Source organism: Dasypus novemcinctus, chromosome 4, assembly GCF_030445035.2.
Source record: "Dasypus novemcinctus isolate mDasNov1 chromosome 4, mDasNov1.1.hap2, whole genome shotgun sequence".
NCBI classification, from domain to species: Eukaryota; Metazoa; Chordata; class Mammalia; order Cingulata; family Dasypodidae; genus Dasypus; species Dasypus novemcinctus.
The window spans coordinates 103,198,368-103,221,435 of NC_080676.1; the positions used below are offsets into that span (position 1 = coordinate 103,198,368).

The 23,068-nt window shown below is 39.7% G+C and overlaps 1 long non-coding RNA gene across 1 annotated transcript in view; it reads left to right on the plus strand.

The window, feature by feature from the left end:
* LOC131278269 (uncharacterized) overlaps positions 1-23,068 on the plus strand; it is a 62,586-nt gene that overhangs the window by 500 nt on the left and 39,018 nt on the right. The window lies entirely within an intron of this gene.

Here is a 23,068-nt window from a genome sequence, read left to right on the forward strand (position 1 = left end):
AAAAGGCAGGCCCACCCCTTTTCGTGGGGGCCAGGTGAAGAGTACAAATGGAGGTGGACATACTTTATATCTAAATATTTAAAAGTTGTAAACCAAGCTAAATATTAAAGGAAATATATTTTGAGCCTCCCACCGTAATAGCAACCTGAAATATCATATCCAAATTTAGAATTCTAGAACTCTTGTAGTTCCGGGCAGGAAGAGCTGCCGTGTTCCTTCTCTTTCCACCCCAACATAGATGAACCTCCGCCACCACGTCCAAGCCAGAACTACACCTCCACGACCAAAGCACCTGTCACTTTAGCTCCTCTTGACTATCTCTGGACCTAGGGGTGGGCACACCCTCAGGAGGATGCACCTAGGTGAAAGCTCTGGCAGGCCTTGGAAGCTTCAGAAATGGGGGAGAGCTACATGTAATAATATATATAAATCTGAAAAATATGTTAAATGAACAAGACAGATTGAAGACAGATACTTAAAATATGGTGCCATTTATGGTTGGTGTTAAAAATAGGCAAGTCTAGATATTAGGAATAGACGCATATGATTTTTAAAATACAGGGGAATGATATAAGAAAAATCAGCATTGCAGTTGCATTTGGGGGAGGGAAGGAAATAAGATTATTTAAATTATAAATTTTATTTTTAATATTTTATTTCTTAAAGTGTGGAAAAGTGATTACTTAGGTGTTCAGTATTCTTTATAGAGTCTATAATTTGGTATGTAACATGTTTTCCTAATCTAAGGAACTAGTTGATTAAAATAAATGCAAAATATAATTTGTAGCCAAAACCCTGTTCACTCTCTTCCCCAAAGGGCAACAATGCAGTTGTGTTATTGTACTCACTTCCAAGCTCAAGATCTCTGCAAGATGATCAGTCCTTCTCTGAGGAAAGTTTCTTTAAACATAGAAAGAGGGTTTAGATGCTAGGTTTAAAAAAAAAAAAGGAGGAGACATGAACCCAGATTAATTACAAACCTCATATTCAGGACCTCTGCTAGATTCATTTAGTTGTCCATAGATTTTCAGAAGTTTTTCTAGTATGGTTTTATAAAACTATTAAGTCAGCGATATAAGCTGTATGATGTTATGCAACAATGTAAGGGTGAGTTATGAGAGTCCTGTATGATGTTATATATGTTTATTTTGTGAGTTCACAACTATTACTATACACTTATTGTTTATGTTTGTGTGTGGGTGATATATTTCAATAAATTAATTTAAAAATATATATATATATATCAGTTGACGTTTTCCAAGCAGCTCTTCATTCTGTAAAAATAAAGTCAAAATTTCTGACTTCCATTATCTCTAATAGGGCCAGGGTCAGCTTCACTGGGATGCAAACTGCAGTAGCAAAAGGGTCCTGGACTTGGTTTAATGCTCAACTGCTGCCATTTTGAAATTCTTATTAATTTTGGAACAAGAGGCCCTGCATTTTTATTTTGCAGTAGACCCTGGAAATTATATAGCTGCTTGTGGTGGATTGAATTATGTACCCCAATTTAGATATGATCTTGGTCTTGATCCGCATTCCTATAAATGTGAACTCATTGTAAATAGGATCTCTTGAAGATGTTATTTTAGTTCAGTGAGCCCCAACTGAATGAGGGCCTACCTTCATCCATATTACTGGAGTCTTTTATAGGCAAAAGAAATTCAGCCATAATCAGAGAAAGCCACGGGAAGGAGCTGGAAGCTGGAAGCCAGTGGAACCCAGAAAAGAAACAAAATGAGAGGACATTGCCATGTGCTACAAGGCCAAGGAACCCCAAGGATCGCTGATAAGCCAGCATTGGAACACTACTGACTACAGGACAAAGCGAGCCTTCTAGCCCCTGAACAATGAGGCTATACATTCCCATTGTTTACGCCAAACCAGTGTGTGGTATTTGTCATAGCAGCTTGAAAGACTAAGACACCTGTCCAGCATAGGACCGATATGATATTGACATATAACCCACCGGGTCAAGATTTCTATTGAAATTAGTAATATCTTCTGAAGTATTTGTATCATATGTTCTTTACTTATCAACCTCTTCCGTGTCCCGCCAGGTATTCATTCTGAAATCATGAAAGCCATCATGATGATGTCTGCTCACCTCCAGTGATAATTCCAGGAATCTGGCTGTTAGCTTAAGTCTGTGAAACTTGGTATATCTTTGATTTCTCTTTCTTGATTGGGTTCCACTGGTTCAGTTTCTGATGGTATTTGCTTGGGTTTGGGTTGTTGGATGTCCAGGTTGCTGGGTTACCATAGATCTCCATGGTAGTTAAATCTTTTGCCCATAATGCCATTCTCCTCTTTCTCTTGCTCTGTATAAGGTCATTCACACTTTTCCACATCTTGTTTCATCTTCTGAAAGGACAAGGAACACACTAGGTTGCCAGTACCCAGGCTGCTGAGTTAGTGCAGATCCTCCTGGTTGTTGAGTCCTCTGATCAGGAGCCCTTCCTTTTGTTCTAGATCTGGTTTATCCACATTTTCCCCCAACATGCCTAGCTTCCTGAGATGATGAAGACCACACCTACAGAACATAGCTGGATGAAAATTTTCATGGGTTTAAGTTTCTGATTTTGTGTGTGTGTGATTTTTAAAAATCTCAAGGTCCTGCCATTTATTTGGACTGTTGTATGTTTAAAAGAAATAAGAACATGGGATTACAAGTAGAGTTTGTTCAATTCAGATAGTAGAAATCAGCCCTTTCCAACAGCTAGAGTAGATTGTGATGAAGTTATATGCATATATTTTCTCACATTTCTCTCCTCATTATAAGAAGACTTTATCAATGGTACTAGATGCTCTCTCTGCTTTAGTATATCTTTATATCCCTCTTGAGCAGAGAGAGTTGGAATCTTTTTCCACAGATCTGGTTAATGTTCTAAGGTGATGCTAATCATTGTGATCATCTGGACCTATACATAATGCAGACCCTTCTAGGATGTGTCTCCAAGAAAGAGAAACCTCATCACCACATCATCCACAGGGGGTGTATCTCCTACCTGCTTATGTACATCTAATTGTAGTTACCACATCCAAATGGATGGGTGGGGTATTATCCCCTATTATCCTTCATAAAATCAAACTATATTTTTATAAAGGGAAAATTTAAGTTTTTTGGCTTTGAATGAAATAATTTAAAAAGTGTTTTCTGTCATTTTTCTTCTAGCCACAGAATTATGCTAATTACTTAGTGCATGTACAGTTTGATATTATCGGTCAATTCCAAAAAGAAATATTGGATTCTGTTTGTAAACTGATCTTTTCCTCTGGGAATATTAGATTATATTGGATTCAGAGATTTGCTTGATTAAGTAATCATGTAAACCTCTTGTGCCAGTAGGGTGGGGACTCACAGATAAAAGACATGGCAAAGGACATAGGTGGGGGTTTTTGATGTTGGCGTTTGATGCTGAAGCCTAAGCTGGAGCCCCAGGAAGTATGCACACAGTAAAAACCAACCGATTTCCGGTATTTTGCATCAGCACCCCTTTGGCTGCCTAATACAGTACACAAGCATGTCATTTGTACTGTATTATATGTCCTTAATTTATATTATCCCTATAATAGTAGAATCTCAGTAAAAATTTGTTCAATGAACTAAGAGACTGTTAAATATTTTGGAATAGGTGAAGCAATTTAGTATATAGACATGGCTAGGTAGGACCAGGGGGCAGGTAGGGATTATGAACTTTCCTGTGTGATCATGATTGTTATGTTAATCTAGCAGAGTTTACTTTATTTTTCATTGTAGTATTATTGTAGCATTAAAAAAAAAAGATGAGGATAATCATAGTTCTTGGTCGTTCATCCCATATTCATTCTACCTTTTCCTTTCTTTGGTGCCATTTCTATAGAGGTGATTGGTTTCATCATATACTCACTCTTCTAAGCCAGAAACTTAGGAATTATCCTAATTTCTTTCCTTTTTCATTCTCATATAATTGGTCATCAGGGCCTATTTATTTTTCCCTGCCTAAATATTTTTCAAGTCAGTTCCTTTTCCTCCTCTGCAGCTATTCTCTTGCTTCTGTTCCTCCTTATCTTTACATGAAGACATTCATTAGTCTCCATCTCCTTCCACTCTTCCCCATGCATTCAACACAGCCTGTACACCAGATCAAAATGGTAGTCCTCGGGCTGAATTTACTTACCAGTTTTTAATTTTGCTATTGTTTTAATCACTTATATGTCTCTTTAGTTCGTCAACCCCAGCACTCTCTCTCACTTTAACGCAGACCCAATTTTCACATTTATTACTTACTTGGTCCTTAGAGGTATTTGAATTTGTACTCCTTACTTCACATTTTCTAAATTAACATCTACCTAAACTTCTTTAATGGTTCATCATCACCTATAAAGGATGTCCAAATTCGTTACCACTGATACGATACTCTCATGATCTGGCTCATCTTAAGGTACTTTCCTTTCTTCATTAATAACATATAATTTGAGAAGTGGATGTGGCTCAAGTGATAGAGCTTTCACCTACCTTATGGGAGGACCTGGGTTCAATCCCTGGGGCCTTCTGATAAAAAAGAAGAGAAAGCATGCCTGTGCAGAAAGCCAGGTGCCCGCGTGGTGAGCCAAGTGCCCACGTGAGTGCCTGTGTAGTGAGCCGAGTGCCCATGCAGTGAGCTGAGTGTCCACATGAGTGCCCACGTGGTGAGCCGAGTACCTGTGCTAGTGTCCATGTCATGAGCCAGTGCCTGCACCAGTGAGTCATGCAGCAAGATGATGACACAACAGAAGAGAGATGAAGGGGAGAGTCAAGGTGAAGAGCAGCAGAAACCAGGAACTGAGGCGGCACAGCTGACAGGGAAATTCTCTCCACATCAGAGGTCCCCAGGATGGAAATCCAGTGAGTCCTAGAGGAGAAAAAATGAGAAGAGAAGACAAAAAGAGAAATAGATACAGAAAATCACACAGTGAATGGACACAGCAAAAACAGCAGGGTGGGGAGAGGGGAGGGGAAGAGAGAAATAAAATCTTTTTTAAAAAATTCCATATAATTCAACCATTCTAGACTTACAGACCCAAATATCTCCTGATGCTGCATGACTTTGTTATTCTAACATAAACTTTGTTATAAACGTTGTTTCTTCTGCTTTGTTGTAGTCTACTAACTTCCCTTAACTGGCTGTGCTCTTAGCCCTATGACCTGAGCAGCATTTTCTCTGTAACCTCTCTCAAGCAGAATCACTCATTTCTGTATCATGGTATGAATGCCCCTTAAATATACCTTGATTATTACATTTATCACACTATGTTTTAATTATATGTTTATATATTTGTTTTCTCCACTAGTCTATGAGATCCTTGGGACAAGCTTATTTATAGCTTCAAATTTCCAGTGCTCAGTATAGTACCTGATACATAGCTGTGATGTAATATATTTATTGTGTGAATAAACGAATGAATGGATAACATATGTACATTTTATATAGCATTATTACTGCAAACATATATAGTACTTGCTGTGTCATGCACTGTTCTAAATACTTACATTAACTTATTTAATCCTCCCAATAGTCCTGTAAATTAGCAATGAATGAATATGAAATCCATATTCAAGTGAACGAAATACACAACTAGTTTTACATCTTCATGATTTTAGAACCATGGAAGTAGAAATGATTGTCATGTTTGTATTAAATAAGAAAAATAAATTAATGGTGATAAACATGCACTTATTGGTTTACTTTACGTAACTATGTATATATAATTATATATATAGTTTTATGTATGTATGGCTATGAGAAAGAGGTAGATCATTATTTTAGGGTCCTTATTACCACATTCTTGTGCAAGTTCTCAAAAATTCAGATTTGATAGTTCTACTTCTGCTTAATGAAATCCTTCTCGGGAGTGGCAAAATCTCTTGTTGTGGTTTTTATCCTGAAGCAAAGAACTTTCTTTCTCCCGTAAAAACATTGTTAAAAATTATTTATTTGTACAATGTATATGGTAATCTGCCAGTAGAGGTAAAATCTGTTTCCTATATAATGGTAATGTTTCATTTTTACCTAGTCCAAATCTTTACAATGTCCTCTGTGGTCCTATATAATCTGTACCCCTCCTCTTCTTTCCAACTGGAAAGTTTTTTCCCTGGATATCTTTACAGCTTACTTGGATAGTATTGTTCATGTAGGCAGAGATATGGAAAGAACTTCAGGGAGAGAGTGACATTATCAAGCAGAAAAGCACAGGGCATGTTCGTGGTTGGGAGTTTAGGACAGTCTGGCTGCAGAGGTGATGGGAGAGGTGGCTCAGTCAGCATTTGGCAGAGAGTGGAGAGCCACTGAAGGGTCTTGAATATGATAGGACTGTTATCCAAGCAGTGTTTAACAAAGAGGAGTGCAGAAATGGGTTTAGGACTAATGGAAGGTGGAAGAGGCAGGGAGGTCAGGTAGGAGGCAATAAGATCCTACCCTGGGACATCAACCACAGAGTTGTAAGTGGTGAAAGTGATACAGATTGTGGAAAGAGAAAGATTATGAGTGATATGGTTCCTAAGTAGATATGAGAGGCAAGGATCAGGGGTGAGATGGGTGATCCCGAAAATAGTGGCCAGAGCTCTCAGGAGGAGGATCCATTGGGGATAGAAGTTTGATGCTAATGGGATATATTAGAAAACTGGAAACAGGACTGTAGCCCAGAAGATGGATTAGGTCTTAATGAAGCCTGTTAAGTTCTGATTCTCATTATTTCTGTAAGGTGAGCCAATCAGTAGATGGAGAATGGCAAAAGGGTTCTCATATGCCACTTATGGGAGATGATGGGAATACTCATCAATATTTAAAATGTGCATACCCTTTGAAACATTCCCTACCAAGTTCTAGAATTCTTTGCACAATTGAGCACCAAGGATGCTCATTGCTGTTTTGTTTAGCTTATAATGCCAGAAACGAGTCAAGCTAATTGCCTGTCATTGAATGGTACATCTATGGAATAGAACATGAAATTGTATGTCATTGCTAAATAATGAGGTAAAGCTATGTATACTGACACAGAAAGATGTCTATGATATATTAATTGAAAAAATCAAGTTTCAGAATAATGTGTCTAGTGTGATCCCATACTAAATCTACTTGACTGCATTCATGTTTCAAAATATTTCTTGATCTGTATTGACTTGTCTACCCACTTTCCCTGGTTTTATGTTTACGTGTAGTTCTTCATAGCTGTCTATCTTTTGGGGCCATAAGCAAATTCTGAAATCATTATCAGATTGTGAATTCTTTCAGCAGCAGCATGCCATCTCACTTTGGACAAGTTTCTTTCAATAAGGATTTATTGAGCACTTTAGTATATACCAAGTTCTATTTGAGGACTGGGCAGGTGACCTTTTCTACTTCCCATTTTTCCTACTTTACATCAGTCCCCTATATAAGCTCTGCTTGGCATTGTGAATTTCAATTTTCTGAGCATCAGAATAGCCTGGGGAGCTTAAAAAAGTCCCGAAATGGGAAGTTCATCTCCAGGGATTCTGACTTTGCTGTTGGATCAGGCCCAGACACAGGTGTGCTTTAAGTTCCTCAGGCAATGCTAATGTGCAGGCAGCATTGAGAACTACTGGCAGAGACTAACCTTTGAGGAGAAACTAGAACTTGAGACACCCAACTCCCAGAAATCAAAGCCTGACTGGTTCCAGTGGCACTTTCAATGTGAGTGGTCTCCACTGTCAGACCTGCTTTGATCACAACTGCTTTATTCAAGAAGGTAGAGGTTGAAGGCAGAAAGCCCCCAAATTTGGGCTGAACTAGGACCAGAGTGTTTTGGTGTAGGAAATTGACTACCTGCACAACTAGCTTGGGGCAGTCCTTCGTGGAGGAGAGATGCAGACTAAATGCCTGTGGGAACTATACTATTCTGTTCTCTATCGTTCTTGCATCTTAAAGACTTTAAGAACAAAAAATATTATTTTAGGATTTAATGCATGGAGGCCCTGAGGCCCTGGAAAGTTCAGACATTATTTTTTGGCACAGTATAGCTGCAGTGAAGCAGCACCTGGGACTCCTGACTCCCAAACTCCAGCGTTTATCACCTGTCAACAAGACTGTGAAGCTGGAGATCCGATTCCTAGTTCTGGCTTAGCCACTGACCAGATAGATGTGTGGCCCAACTTAAATCACCTCTGCTCTCGAGGCCTCAGTTTCCACAGATGAGGTAAATTAAGGAATTGTTCTACCCAAACCTCATTTGGCTTTAACAGTGACACTAGGTGGCACTCATGTAACTCCAATGGGGAGCAGTTGGAGCAAGTTGGCTGCCAAGTTGAAAAGACTCAAAGACCTCCTAGGGGTAACTTAGGAAGTAATACAGCTTTACTAAGACTACTTGGTATTCCTTTTATCAACGGACATTTTGAACCTGTGCATGCCTGTTGTATTTTACCAGTTGCTTTCACTAATTATATACTTTTGATTTCTTTTCCTCTTCTTTTTATCATGTCAACTTTGAAAATATTGTATAGAAAGCAATTTCTTTAGATCTATGATGTTGTCTATTCACCTTGTTTTTGTAACATAAAAAGCATGTGGTTTTACCTTAGCAAGTTCTAAGCTCCCAGTCACCTGCCACTGCATGACTAACTCAGAGGAGGAGAGAGATCCACTATCCCAACACTGAACTTGAAGCAAATGGTACTCTTCTCTGCAATGAGTCACCATTGGACAGGGTCAGCCAGATTGTACTGTTGTCTGAAGTTCCCAGGGAGGTTCATTCTCATCCACGTTCATTTCAGGAGTTCAGTCTGGCTCAAACTGCATCAGAACTCAACATTCAGAGGTTGGGGCAACGTGTGCGTAATAGCCAAAGAGGTGCTGATGCAAAATACAAGAAATCTGTTGATTTTTATAAAGAGTATTATGTGGGGTAGAAGTTACAGTTACCAGGCCATAAAGCATAATAATAATTTAATCAAGTAAAACTGAAACCTCTGAAGATGATACAGTCTAATATGCCCAGCGGAACATACCAATTTACAAACACAATCCACTATCTATTTTTGGAATTCATAAGCAATATCAAGCTGCTACAGTGTGCCTCCAAGATCAGAATATATTCCCAAAGGTGCCACTTTCTTCACTGGACAAAAGTTATCTAAGTCACATTCCAGATGCTTTTCCTTAAACCAAAGACTACAGGAGTAGCACCTAAAAATTGGGCAACAAAATAAACATGAAAGAACCAAATTTGGAGGCAGAATTGAGATCTGAGAAGAGATTTAGGAAGTTTTATATTGCTAATTCATTTTGGCTTTCACTGATTTCGTCACCTGTCATTCGTGAAGACTTTGAGTTTTATGAACTTCTTGAGTTGAAGTAAAATCACAACTACCAGACTTAGGAATGTGGTATGGTGTTAGGGCTAGTGAATGAATATACATAAGTGTGCTCACAGGTAAGACTAGAAATTACAAAGCCAAAATATTAACAGCAATGTTATGGATGATTTTTATTATCATCTGTTCACTTTTCTACATTTTTTCCAAATTTATTTTAAAACATGAATTTGTCTTGTGATTTTATTCCCAGTTATTTCAAAAAAAGAATAAAAGGAAAGAAAAACGATTAGGAGGCTTTCAACAGAGAAATAATTTTTGTGAATTACCTTTTTTATGGTAAACTAGTGTGATTTCAAAATTATCTAACTCTAAAGTATTTCTTTTTTTTTTCTTTTAATATTTATTTATTATTATTATTATTTTTAATTACATTAAAAAAATATATATGAGGTCCCATTCAACCCCACCGCCCCCGCCCACCACTCCCCCCACAGCAACACTCTCTCCCATCATCGTGATACATCCATTGCACCTGGTAAGTTCATCTCTGAGCATCACTGCACCCCATAGTCAATGGTCCACATCATAGCCCAGACTCTCTCACGTTCCATCCAGTGGGCCCTGGGGGGATCTACAGTGTCCCGTAATTGTCCGTGAAGCACTATCCAGGACAACTCCACGTCCTGAAAACGCCTCCACATCTCATCTCTTCCTCCCGTTCCCCACACCCAGCAGCCCCCATGGCTACCGTTCCCACACCCATTCCACATTTTCTCTGTGGACATTGGATTGGTTGTGTCCATTGCACATCTATGTCAAGTGAGGGCTTAGATTCCACATGGGTACTGGATGCACTCTTCCCGCTTCTAGTTGTAGACACTCTAGGCTCCATGTTGTGATGGTTGACCTTCTTCAACTCCATGTTAGCTGAGTGGAGTAAGTCCAATAAGTCAAAGTGTAGGAGCTGAAGTCTGTTGAGGCTCTGGGCCTGGGTGTCATATTATCAGTCCAGAGATTCAAATCCCCTACATATATCTTAAACCCAGCACCAACTACAATTCCAATAAAGTAGCATGCAAGTCTTGTGAAAAGAGATCCCCTCTGAGTCCATTTCCATCACGCAGAAACACCAGCTCCAAAGAAGGGCCATCTGTCATGGCAGTGAACCCCTTCTGCCATGACCATAGAACCCGTGGGTCTCTTTATCCCTCAAAAGAACCAATACCTGGGGTTGTATCTACCTTATCTGTCTCTTAGACTCTGTTCAGTTGTACATAGGGGTATTCCTTCTGACAACCTCCAGACTCTTTTTTAGAGACTCACAGCCTTATAATCTCATTTCTCCTTTCCATTTCCCCCTTACATTAGGTCAAACCGCTTCCCGAAGTCATGTTATTATATGTAGATAGGTATATTCTGCTGTTCCGCATTGAATCTTTAATTCAAGGTCATTTTCTAGTTGCTTCTTCAGCTGGTATGTGGTAGTGATCCCTCGGTGCCAGGGAGGCTCATCCCCGGGTGTCGTGTCCCACGCTGGGGGGAATGCATCACATCTACACGCTGAGTTTGGCTGTGAGAGTGGCCACATTTGAGTAACATGAAGGCTGTCAGGAGGAAACCCCCAGGCACAATGCTACTCTAGGCCTTGTTCTTATTGCAGGTGCATAGGCTCAAAAGTGTAGCCATTAGTATCAAGAGCCCACTGTTGGGCCCTCCTTCCTTCCTGGTTCTTGCTGTTGCACCTGGAGGATTGCCGCTGCTCTCCGAGGGCCCACAACAGTGACCCCCCGGCCAGGAGCCCAGTACCCCCCCAGCTGTTGTTTTTAATTGTTTCCACTATGAGTATATATAGACATTACCATATACCCTGGGCATATGCCCTGTATAACTCCCTGTCAACCATATATATCCTGTCAATAACATCCCATATCAGTATTCCTCCGCTGCCATTGTTGAACCACTCTGTGATCCAAAACTTCCCGTAAAGTGAATCCCAACATAATGTCAGCTTCAGAAGAGTCTTAGATCACCAAAATTCATATATACAATATACAGTATTTCCCCAGATCCACCATAAAACCTTTTCCCTTCCACAGCAATAATCTTTTAACTTATTCATATCATATTTCCTGAAACTGATGTACAGATTCCGAAACTATAGTTTTCAAACAAAGTAACATTTGTGCTTACTATGTGGTCCATACTTTAGGTTGTACAGTTTTCTAAATTTTTTAGTTATCCTATGTTTTGTCTTATGGTTTTCATTATTAGTCTGTCGTCCCCTATATGTTTTTGGTGTAATATTAGCTGTTTTATATTCATCCTCGTGTACTCTCACATAACTCCTCTTTTGCCCCCTTATTTACCTTTGTTCCATCCATTGCACGTCCATTTTCCCCTCCCCTTAGGGCCCACAACGCCTGCCAATCTAATGCCCTGGGAGCCGTCCTTTCTCACGAGAGATACAGTTCTCTCTATTCGACGGCATTAGTCTTCCCCAGGATATGGGTCCACCCCACCCAATGGTAGAACCCACCTTGGCAAAATGAGCCTTCAGCTATTCCCTCCGGAGTCCTCCCGCATCAGACCATACCCCCTGAGCGTCCTAACCAGGTAACCCTCCTACTTATACTTTGATACGTTTTACTCAACATTTAGTTCTCAATGAACTTCTGGCACTCTCCCATGTTTGTATGTTGCCCCTCCCTCCCACCTATTTCTTGGACCATATTACCCCTCTTCCCATCCCCAGCCCCCCTCAAACCCAGAAAACCCCACCCGAAGGTAACCCCTTGCCCCCATTTTGTCCCTTCTTTGTGCTCATACTTACCCCCAGCTCATCACAGATTCCACCCCTACAGACATTAACTCACATCCTTCCTCCACCCCCCGATTTCCAGTAAGCCACTTTTCCAGACTCTAGTTCTCTGAGGCAGTTAACCTATTTCATATCATTGAGATCATATAGCATTTGTCCTTCAATGCCTGGGTTGCTTCACTCAACATAAGATTCTCAAGGTTCATCCATGTTATCACGTGTGATTGTAGTGTATTGGTTCTTACAGCTGAGTAGTATTCCATTGTGTGTATATACCACATTTTATTGATCCACTCATCTGTTGATGGACTTTTGGATTGATTCCAACTTTTGGCGATGGTGAACAATGCTGCTATGAACATTGGTGTACATATATCGGTTTGTGTCCTTGTTTTTAGATCTGATGGGTATATACCCAGCAGTGGTATTGCTGGGTCATATGGCAAATCTATGGATAATTTTTTGAGAAACTGCCAAACTGTCCTCCAGAATGGTTGGATCCTTCTGCATTCCCACCAGCAATGGATGAGTGTTCCCCTTTCTTCACATCCTCTCCAGCATTTGTATTCTACTGTTTTTTTCATGGCTGCCAATCTTATGGGAGTAAGATGGTATCTCATTGTAGTTTTGATTTGCATTTCCCTGATAGATAGGGATTTGGAGCATTTTTTCATGTGCTTTTTAGCCATTTGTATTTCTTCTTTGGAGAAGTGTCTGTTTAAATCTTTTTCCCATTTTTTAAATGGTTGTTTATCTTTTTGTTTTCGAGATCTATGAGTTCTTTATATATGCAAGTTATAAGTCTCTTATCAGATATATGGTTGCCAAATATTTTCTCCCATTGTGTGGGCTCCCTTTTTACTTTCTTGACAAACTCCTTTGAGGTGCAGAAGGCTTTAATTTTGAGGTAGTCCCATTTATCTATTTGTTCTTTTGCTGCTCGTGCTTTTGGTGTGATATTCATGAAGCCATTTCCTATTACAAGGTCCTGTAGATGTTTCCCTACACTGCTTTCTAAGGTCTTTATGGTCTTGGCTCTTATATTTAGGTCTTTGATCCATCTTGAGTTGAGCTTTGTATAAGGTGTGAGATGGTAATCCTCTTTCATTCTTCTACATATAGCTATCCAGTTCTCCAGGCACCATTTGTTGAATAGGCCATTCTCTCCCAGTTGAGAGGGTTTGGTGGCTTTATCGAATATTATATGGCTATATACATGAGGTTCTATATCTGAACTTTCAATTCGATTCCATTGGTCTGTGTGTCTCTCCTTATGCCAGTACCATGCTGTTTTCACTACTGTAGCTTTGTAGTATGTTTTGAAGTCAGGAAGTGTGATTCCTCCTATTTCGTTTTTCTTTTTCAATATGTCTTTGGCTATTCGGGGCCTCTTTTTATTCCAAATAAATTTCATAGTTAGTTTTTCTAGTTCCTTAAAGAAGGCTGTGTTGATTTTTATTGGGATTGCATTGAATGTGTAGATCAGTTTTGGTAGGATAGACATCTTAATAATATTCAGTCTTCCTATCCATGAACAGGGAATATTCTTCCATTTATTTAGGTCTTCTTTGATTTCCTTGAACAATCTTGTATAGTTCTCGATGTATAAGTTTTTTACCTCTTTAGTTAAATTTATTCCTAAGTATTTGATTTTTTTATTTACTATTGTGAATGGTATTTGTTTCTTGATTTCCTCCTGATCTTGCTCATTATTGGTGTATAGAAATGCTACTGATTTTTGCGCATTGATCTTATAACCTGCGACTTTGCTAAACTCATTTATGAGTTCTAGGAGTTTTGTTGTAGATCTCTCAGGGTTTTCTATATATAGGATCATGTCATCTGCAAATAATGAAATTTTGACTTCTTCCCTTCCAATTTGAATGCCTTTTATATCTGGTTCTTGTCTCAGTGCTCGAGCCAGTACTTCCAAGACAATGTTAAATAGGAGCGGAGACAATGGGCATCCTTGTCTTGTTCCTGATTTTAGAGGGAAGGATTTCAGGATTTCGCCATTGTAAACAACATTGGCTTTAGGTTTTTCATATATACTCTTTATCATGTTCAAAAAGTTTCCTTGTATTCCGATCTTTTGGAGTGTTTTTACCAGGAAGGGGTGCTGTATTTTGTCAAATGCCTTTTCTGCATCTATAGATATAATCATGTGGTTTTTTTCTCTCAATCTGTTTATATGGTGTATTACATTGATTGATTTTCTTATGTTGAACCATCCTTGCATACCTGGAATAAATCCCACTTGGTCATGGTGTATAATTCGTTTAATGTGTTGTTGAATACGATTAGCAAGTATTTTGTTAAGTATTTTTGCATCTAGGTTCATTAGAGAAATTGGTCTGTAATTTTCCTTTCTTGTGGTGTCTTTGTTTGGCTTTGGTACTAGGGTAATGTTGGCATCATAGAAGGAATTAGGCAGTGTTCCTTCTGTTTCGATTTTTTGGAATAGTTTCAACAGGATTGGTGTTAGTTCTTTCCGGAATGTTTTGTAGAATTCACCTGTGAAGCTCTTCTTATTTGGGAGATTTTTAATGACTGATTCTATCTCTTTGCTTGTGATTGGTTTGTTAAGATCATCAATTTCTTCTTTCGTCAGTATGGGCTGCTTATGTATTTCTAGGAATTTGTCCATTTCCTCTAAATTGTCATTTTTGTTGGAATATAGTTTTTCAAAGTATCCTCTTATGATAGTCTTTATTTCTGTGGGGTCAGTGGTGATTTCACCTTTCTCATTTCTTATTTTGTGTATTTGCATCTTTTCTCTTTTTTTCTTTGTTAGTCTCGCTAAAGGTTTGTCAATTTTGTTGATCTTCTCAAAAAACCAGCTCTTGGTCTTGTTTATTTTTTCAAGTGCTTTCTTATTTTCTATTTCATTTAGTTCTGCTCTTATCTTTGTTATTTCCTTCCTTCTTCTTCCTGTTGGGTTACTTTGTTGTTGTTTTTCTAATTCTTTCAAATGTGCAGTTAATTCTTCAATTTCTGCTCTTTCTTCTTTTTTGATATATGAATTTATGGCTATAAATTTCCCTCTCAGTACCACTTTTGCTGCATCCCATAAATTTTGGTATGTTGTGTTATCATTATCATTTGTTTCAAGGTAGTCATTGATTTCTTTTGAGATTTCCTCTTTGACCCACTGTTTTTCTAAGAGTGTGCTGTTTAATTTCCAAATTGTCGTGTGAAGTCTGGGTCTCTGTCCCTTGCAAATTTCCAGCTTGACTCCACTGTGGTCAGAGATATTGTTTTGTATGATTTCGATCTTTCTGAATTCATTAAGCCTTTCTTTGTGGCCTAGCATATGGTCAATCTTGGAGAATGTTCCATGTGCGTTTGAGAAAAATGTATATCCTGCTGTGTTTGGGTGTAATGATCTATATATGTCTATCAGATCCAGCTCTTCTAATATACTGTTCAAATGTTTTGTTTCTTTAGTGATTCTCTTTTGAGATGTTCTGTCCAGAGTTGATAGTGGTGTATTAAAATCCCCCACTATAATTGTAGATGCATCTATTCTTTCACTTAGTTTTTCCAGCGTTTGCCTCACATATTTAGAGGCGCCCTTGTTAGGAGCATAAATATTTATGATTGTTCGATCTTCTTGACAAATTGTCCCTTTCACTAAAATATAGTATCCTTCTTTGTCTCTCACAATTGTTTCGCATTTAAAGTCTATTTTGTCTGATATTAATATAGCTACTCCTGCCTTTTTTTGGTTGTTGTTTGCTTGTATGATTGTTTTCCAGCCATTCACTTTCAACCTCCATGAGTCTCTGGGTCTAAGATGTGTCTCTTGTAGGCAGCATATAGATGGGTCGTATTTCCTTATCCAGTGTCCCAGTCTGAATCTTTTGATAGGTGAGTTTAATCCGTTGACATTCAGTGTTATTACGTTTAGAGAGTTATTTATGGTAGCCATATTTTGGTTGGATTTGTGTTTGTTGTATTTTGTTTGTATTATTTTATTTTCCCCTTCTATTTTTGTCTTTCTTGTTGCTTTTACACTCTCCTCCATCTCTGACTGTCCTGTTTTTTCCTTTCTTCCTGCAGAATTCCCTTAAGAATTTCTTGAAGGGGAGGTTTCTTGTTGATATACTCTTTCAGTTTCTGTTTATCTGTGAATATTTTGAACTCTCCATCATTTTTGAATGCTAGTTTAGCTGGATAGAGTATTCTTGGTTGGAAATTTTTTTCCTTTTGTACCTTGACTATATCATACCACTGCCTTCTTGCCTCCATCGTTTCAGATGAGAAATCAGCACTTAATCTTATGGAGTTTCCCTTGTATGTGATGGTTTTCTTTTCTCTTGCTGCTTTTAGAATTTTTTCTTTGTCTTGAGCATTGGATAATTTGACAAGTATATGTCTTGGGGTGGGCCTGTTGGGGTTTATGACCAGTGGAGTGCGCTGTGCTTCTTGGATATGTACATCTGTCTCTTTCAGTAGATTTGGGAAGTTTTCATTCATTATTTCCTGCAGCACTCCTTCTGACCCCTTTCCCTTCTCTTCTCCTTCTGGAATGCCTATAATACGTATGTTTGAGCGTTTTGCGTTATCATTCAGGTCCCTAAGTCCTATCTGGATTTTTTCTACCTTTTTATTGACCACTTCTACTATCTGTTTGATTTCCAATGCACTGTCTTTCACATCACTAATTCTCTGCTCTGCCTCTTCTAGTCTGCTGATATTTGCTGCAAGTGTATTTTTGATTTCTTGAATTGTGGTGTTCATTTCCATCATATCTGTTATTTTTTTGCGCATGTCTGCAATTTCCCCTCCGAGTGTTGTCTTCACGCTGTTAACCTCTTTCATTACTTCATCAAATTTGTCGGTGATAAATGTTCTGAGATCTTTCATTGCTTGTGCGAAGTCCTGCCCCCCTTCCTGATTTTCAGTTTGTTGATTGGATTCAGCCATGTTTTCCTGATTACTGGTTTGGTTTGTAGATTTTTGTTGCTGTCTTGTCAACATTTTTTCTTGACGGGTTTAATCAGTTCCTTAGCTTCTTTGTCTAGTCTTGGAGATTAATTAGCTGTTGTTTTTGCGCAAGTGTTATATCTTCTCTTTGTCACTTTGTTCTTCTTATTCCAATTTCTTATTGCTAGTTAAGCTCACTTTAAAGGAAAGTATTAGTGCTGGGGAAAGTCAATTGTGTAAGGAAGGAAAAAGTGTGAAGTAGTATTGGTGATATATGTTTACAAAGCAACAATATGAGTTCTGGGAGGATGGAGGTTAGATCATGTAAATTGTGTAGAGTTATAGTAGTAGGAAAGTACCTATAATGAGGTAGACGACTGAATATGGGAGGAATGTGGTACGTACTAAGAGGCTATTGTTTTCGTGAGAGAGGGAAAGAGAAAAGAAAGGTAATAGTTCCAGGGACGAATACCAGATGGAAAACTAAACAAAGGTATTAGAAATTAAGAGTTAGACACTTTGTGGATCAAAGAAAGGGAGTTGGAATATAGGAGAGATAGCAGATGGTGGAGGATAACAAGTTGTAGGGGAAAGGGGATAGTGTAGATAGGCTAAATCTATTCACAGAGAAATGAGGCAGTGGAGGGTGAGGAAACCCAGCAAATGTGAGGTATTTCCTGTAGGACCTATTGTATTGTTAAGGTAAAATAGTATAAGAAGAATATTGGGGACAAGAAAGAGAGGATTGAAAAAAAAAAAAAAAAAAAGAACAACAAGAACAACAACAACAAAAATAAATAAAAAAAATTAAAAAAACCAAAGAACAGAAACCCCGCCGCCAGGCTCGGCTGGGCTCAGCTGGGCTCCGGTCCCCCGCCCGCCGCCCGCCGCGGCTCGGCTGGGCTCGGCTGGGCTCGGCCGGGCTCGGCTTTCCTGCCCGCCGCCTGGCGCGGCGCAGCGTGGCTCGGCTCTCCCGCTCGCGGCGCGGCGCGGCTGGGCTCGGCCGAGCTCAGCCGGGCCCCGCCCCCCCGCCCGCCGCGGCTCAGCCGGGCTCGGCCGGACTCGGCTACCTGGCCGCCGCCCGCCGGGGCTCCGCGCGGTGCTAGCTGCCTCGGCTCCACCTACCCAAGGAGGGAATCCTCCACACGTAGCTGGGATCTCCGTGTATATTTCACAGATGGATCCTCTCTGTTACCTTCCCTCCAAATCGATGTCCAGACACCTCCGGACCAGGAAAAATCCCAAAACAGCCGGTCCCAAAGAGTCTCCGATGCCTCCCAGCCGATTCCCCCCAGGAGCTAGTAACCGGGAAGTTCACTCAGCCGCCATCTTGCCTCCCCCTCCTGAAAAGTCCCAATTTATATCTTATAGACCAGTCCTTTCCGTTACCTTCCCACCAAATCGATGTCCAGACACTTCCTGCCCTGAAAAAATCCTGAAAAAGCCTGGTCCCGGAGAACCTCCAGCGGTGCCCAGCTGCCTCTTCCCAGGAGAGACAGCAGGCAAGCTCACTCAGCCACCATCTTGCCGGAAGTCCCCTAAAGTATTTCTCTTGGATATGGAAATTAAGTAACTCTGCTCTGATTCACTGATAGTGAAGGAACACATGAAAGACTTTATTAACATTATCAAGATTGTCCTAAACACACACAAAACATACTTTTAAAATGTGAGTAGGATAAAAATAAATCTTTTTACAATTTATAATTTCCCTCTTCTTTAATCAAAGTGAAATAATTTAACTATAGGATTGTTTTTTTCTACTGTGACATTTCTACTTTTCAGCCTCATGCCAGTTCTACAAAGTTTGACAGATACTCAGTTTTGGCTTTGTTTAGTGCTTTTAGTTGTTCTCTTAACATCCCTAAAAAGCACTAGGCTCAGGAAAAGATTTGGAGGAAGGTTTCTACTCCAGTCTTGGCACATAGTAGCTGTGTAATCATAGCCAGGTTAGTTAAGTGTTCTGGGTCTCAGTTTTTCCATTTGAAGAGTGAAACACAGGTGCTCTTACTAACCCTACCACCTGGATAATTATGAGATTAAAATGAGATTGTGTATGTGACAGGACTTAAAAAAGTATACATTAACTTTAGAGATCCACAGGGTATATGGTCATGGCAGATGGATTTGGAGTTCTGTGCCATGTCAGAGGACCCTACTTTGGAATTTGTACTCCTGAGTGTGATGGAGCTGAACTCAGATGTGACCTTCCTACATATGCCTCTTCTGTCACTACTGAACTGTGATTGGTGCTAGGGATGGTGCATACTCAAGGGACTTGAATCCCTCTACTGCCCGTGTGCCAGCTGGGCCCTGAGCCTCAGCAGAGTTGCGACTCCTACTCCTCGGTTCATTGGACTTACCAGGTCAGCTAACAGGGATATGAAGATGGTCAACCACCACTCCAGGGAATCAAGAGTGCCAACAACTGCAAGCAGAGGAATTGCATCCATCATCCGTGTGGAATCTAAGCCCCTTCTTGATCCAGAGGTGGAGTGGACATCACCATCTCAGGGTCCCCAGAATGGAGATATAAAATATGGATTAGAGTGGACTTACTCATATTCTACTATGAAACTATTGTGACTAGTAATAAAAGAAATTGTAGCTTTGAGGTGGAGAAAGTGGCCACAGTAGTTGCTGAGGGCAGGGAGAGGGAAGAAGAGAATTGATGTGGGGGCATTTTTGGGACTTGGAGTTGTCCTAAATGATATTGCATGGTCAGATGCTTGACTTTATATATCCTGCCATAACCCACTGAATGTACTGGGGGGGGGGGGGGAGTGTGAACTACAGGGTAAACTATTATCCATGTGGTACAGCAGTGCTCCAAAAGGTGTTCGCCGAGTGCGATGAGGGAGCCACAATGATGGAGGAGGTTGTTGGTGTGGGAGAAGTGGGGTGGGGGGATGGAGGGTATATGGGAACCTCATATTTTTTAATGTAACTTTTTTGTGTGATGTATATATCTTCAAAAAAATAAAATTTACAGAAATGATGGGGTGGGGGATTGGGGAGTGGAGTATATGGAACCTCTTATGTTTTTTAATGTAATGTTCTTTGTGATCTATTAACTTTAATTAGAAAAAGTGTAAAAAAGATAAAACAAAATAAAACTTGAGTGAAGGCATCTTACTGGCAAAATTCAGAAAAAAATTCCTGTATGGTAAACCATACTTCCATAGCAGCCAATGTCATCATGATGTGGGTTATGGGTGGGAGACTCTTTGTCTCTTCGGAGATAACCTTAACCTAAGCTGTCTGTCCTGACTTGTGGGTGTGGGATGGTGAGAGGCTGCAGCCTTGCCCTTGGTAACCATGGCAACGACTCCAGTCCCAGGAAACAGTTCATCAATGCAAACACCATAAACTTTAAATATTCAGGGAAAATGCAAACCATATGTGCTAAAAGTTTATCTAGAATATATGAAGTCCATGCTAAAAGCTTACCTAGGATGTGGAAGATACATGCTAATTCCAGCCTATTGAGAACTGAAACAAAAGGACTATTTGGTCTTTCCTCTCTGTATAAAAGGGACTCAAAAATCTTGTTTGGGGGAAACGGACTTGGCCCAGTGGTTAGGGCGTCTGTCTACCACATGGGAGGTCTGCGGTTCAAACCCCGGGCCTCCCTGACCCGTGTGCAGCTGGCCCAGGTGCAATGCTGATACGCGCAAGGAGTGCCGTGCCACGCAGGGGTGTCCCCTGCATAGGGAAGCCCCACGCGCAAGGAGTGCGCCCCCTAGGGAGAGCCGCCCAGGAATGGTGCTGCACACACATCCCAAGCCGCTGACGACTACAGAAGCGGACAAAGAAATAGACACAGCAAATAGAGACCAAGAACAGAAAACCGGAGGGGGGGGGGGGATAAATAATAAATAAATCTTAAAAAAAAAAATTACTCATTTAAAAAAAAAAAATCTTGTTCCGGGCTCGGGTTTGAAGTGGAAAGATCCCGAGTCCGACCAGCCATCAATAAATCATTTTTCCTTCTCAAAATCATTCCTGAGTCCTGGCCTTTCTATACGCAAATAATTGAACCTAGTATCGAATTCTACACCAAACAAAAAGGATTTTACAGTTGTAATCCTTCATCAAGTTCTTTTTAACTCTCTACTCCATGTATGTGGCATTTAACTAGCAGAAGAGAATTGGCATTTATCCATACTGCCTTGTGCTGTAGATATCTAGGTACCTGAAGCACTCACTTCCACTCTTCTCTCTCTAGCTTTTATATAGTAACTCTTGAGGGCAGGGCTATGGCTTGTACAACTCTGACTCCTGTTCAATACTTAGCACAGTATTGTGAATTTACCAGGCACTCAAAAAATGTTCAACATATAAATAACTGAATGAAGAAGAACTGAATTTGTTGAATGCCTGTTGTTAGTTTGTTGAATGCCTGTTGTTAGTTATACACATCGTATCACTTAATTATTTTTCATCACCTAATTTTTAATCCTCACAGCCCTCACAATTTGTAGCTCGTTAGTCCCATTTTATAAATTTGTTTAAATGTCTCTTGCCACTAAATATAAATGTCTGATACATTTCTGTAGCTTTGTATTTCCACTTCCAGATAATTCCTGACTCATAGGTAGTGCTCAAAAAAAATTAGGTGCTGCATCAAATAGTAGCAGAACCAACAAATGAAGGGACAATATCAAGATGCAAACTTTGGTCTCTCTAGCTCCAAAGACTGTGCATTTGTCTGACATGTGGCTTTCTCTGAATTAAGTGTGGTTACTACCAAAGACCTCACAACAATATAATGATCAAATTTGAATTAGAAGAAAATGTTCTTCCATGCCATTCCCCAACGAATTTGGTGACAGTTTCTTTCTCACTTGTCTTATTTACCTTTTTTTTTTTTTTTTAAAGATTTACTTTATATCTCCCCACCCTCTCGTTTTTTGCACTTGCTCTGTCTGTTCATCTTCCTGTTTCTTTAGGGGGCACCAGGAACCAAACCCAAGACCTCTGATATGGGACGGAGGCAACTAATAACTTGAGCCACCTCTGTTTGCTGCTTTGTTGTGTCTCTCCCTGTGCCCCTTTTTTGTGTCTCTTGTTGCATCATCTTGCTGTGCCAGTTTGCTGTGCCTGCCAGTCATGTCAGCTCACTGTATTGCTCATCCTCTTTAGGAGGTTCTGGGAACCTCCTTCCCCTTGCTTGTTGAGTCTCTCATTATGTTTTTCCTCTTGCATCCCTTGTTGTGTCAGCTTTCCATGCCTGCCCATCACACCAGCCACTGTCTTCTCTAGGAGGCACTGGGAACAAAACCCAGGACCTCCCATGTGGTAGGCAGGAGTTCAAATGCCTCAGCCACATCCACTTCCCCTTATTTACTTCTGAAGAATTTGCCTAATGTCATAGAAAGGACTGTTAGCTAGTTCATGAATTTTCTGTTTCCTCTTCAAAAGTACAATTGTCTTTCTTTACCTAATTATTTTTTTACTTTGATTTCATGTCATTATTGACTCTTAATAAATGGTACTATGTTTGGGCACCATTTGGGTATAATTTGAATTTCATAAGTATATTTCTTACCAGAACAAGTTTAGCCAACATTTGCATATGCTAACACTGTTGACAAAATTATAGAGCATGAATTAAACAAAATGTTATTTAGTAGAAAATGATAATTAAGCTATTAATTAATCTTCCTTTCTCCTATGATTTGGCTTTAAGTCAACTGAAACCATTTGACAGTTGTTTAAATGACAAGCACCAGAAAAAAGCTTGTAGACAGCTTGCCGATCCCAACAACATGCATATCTTTGAACCATATGTTGATAATTGAACACTAGTAGTGTTGAAATTCCAGAATCTCCATTCCCACCACTACTTAATAATGGAGTCAAATAGTGATGAATGCCTTTTAGAGATTAATGAGGCCTTCATTCATAAAGCATTTTAAGGACTTTTCAGTGTAAATGCCAACTATTTTTACATCTTGTGATAACATGACAAAATATATTCTTAACCAATCTGAACTGCTACAAAATAATTCTAATGGTTTCCCTCA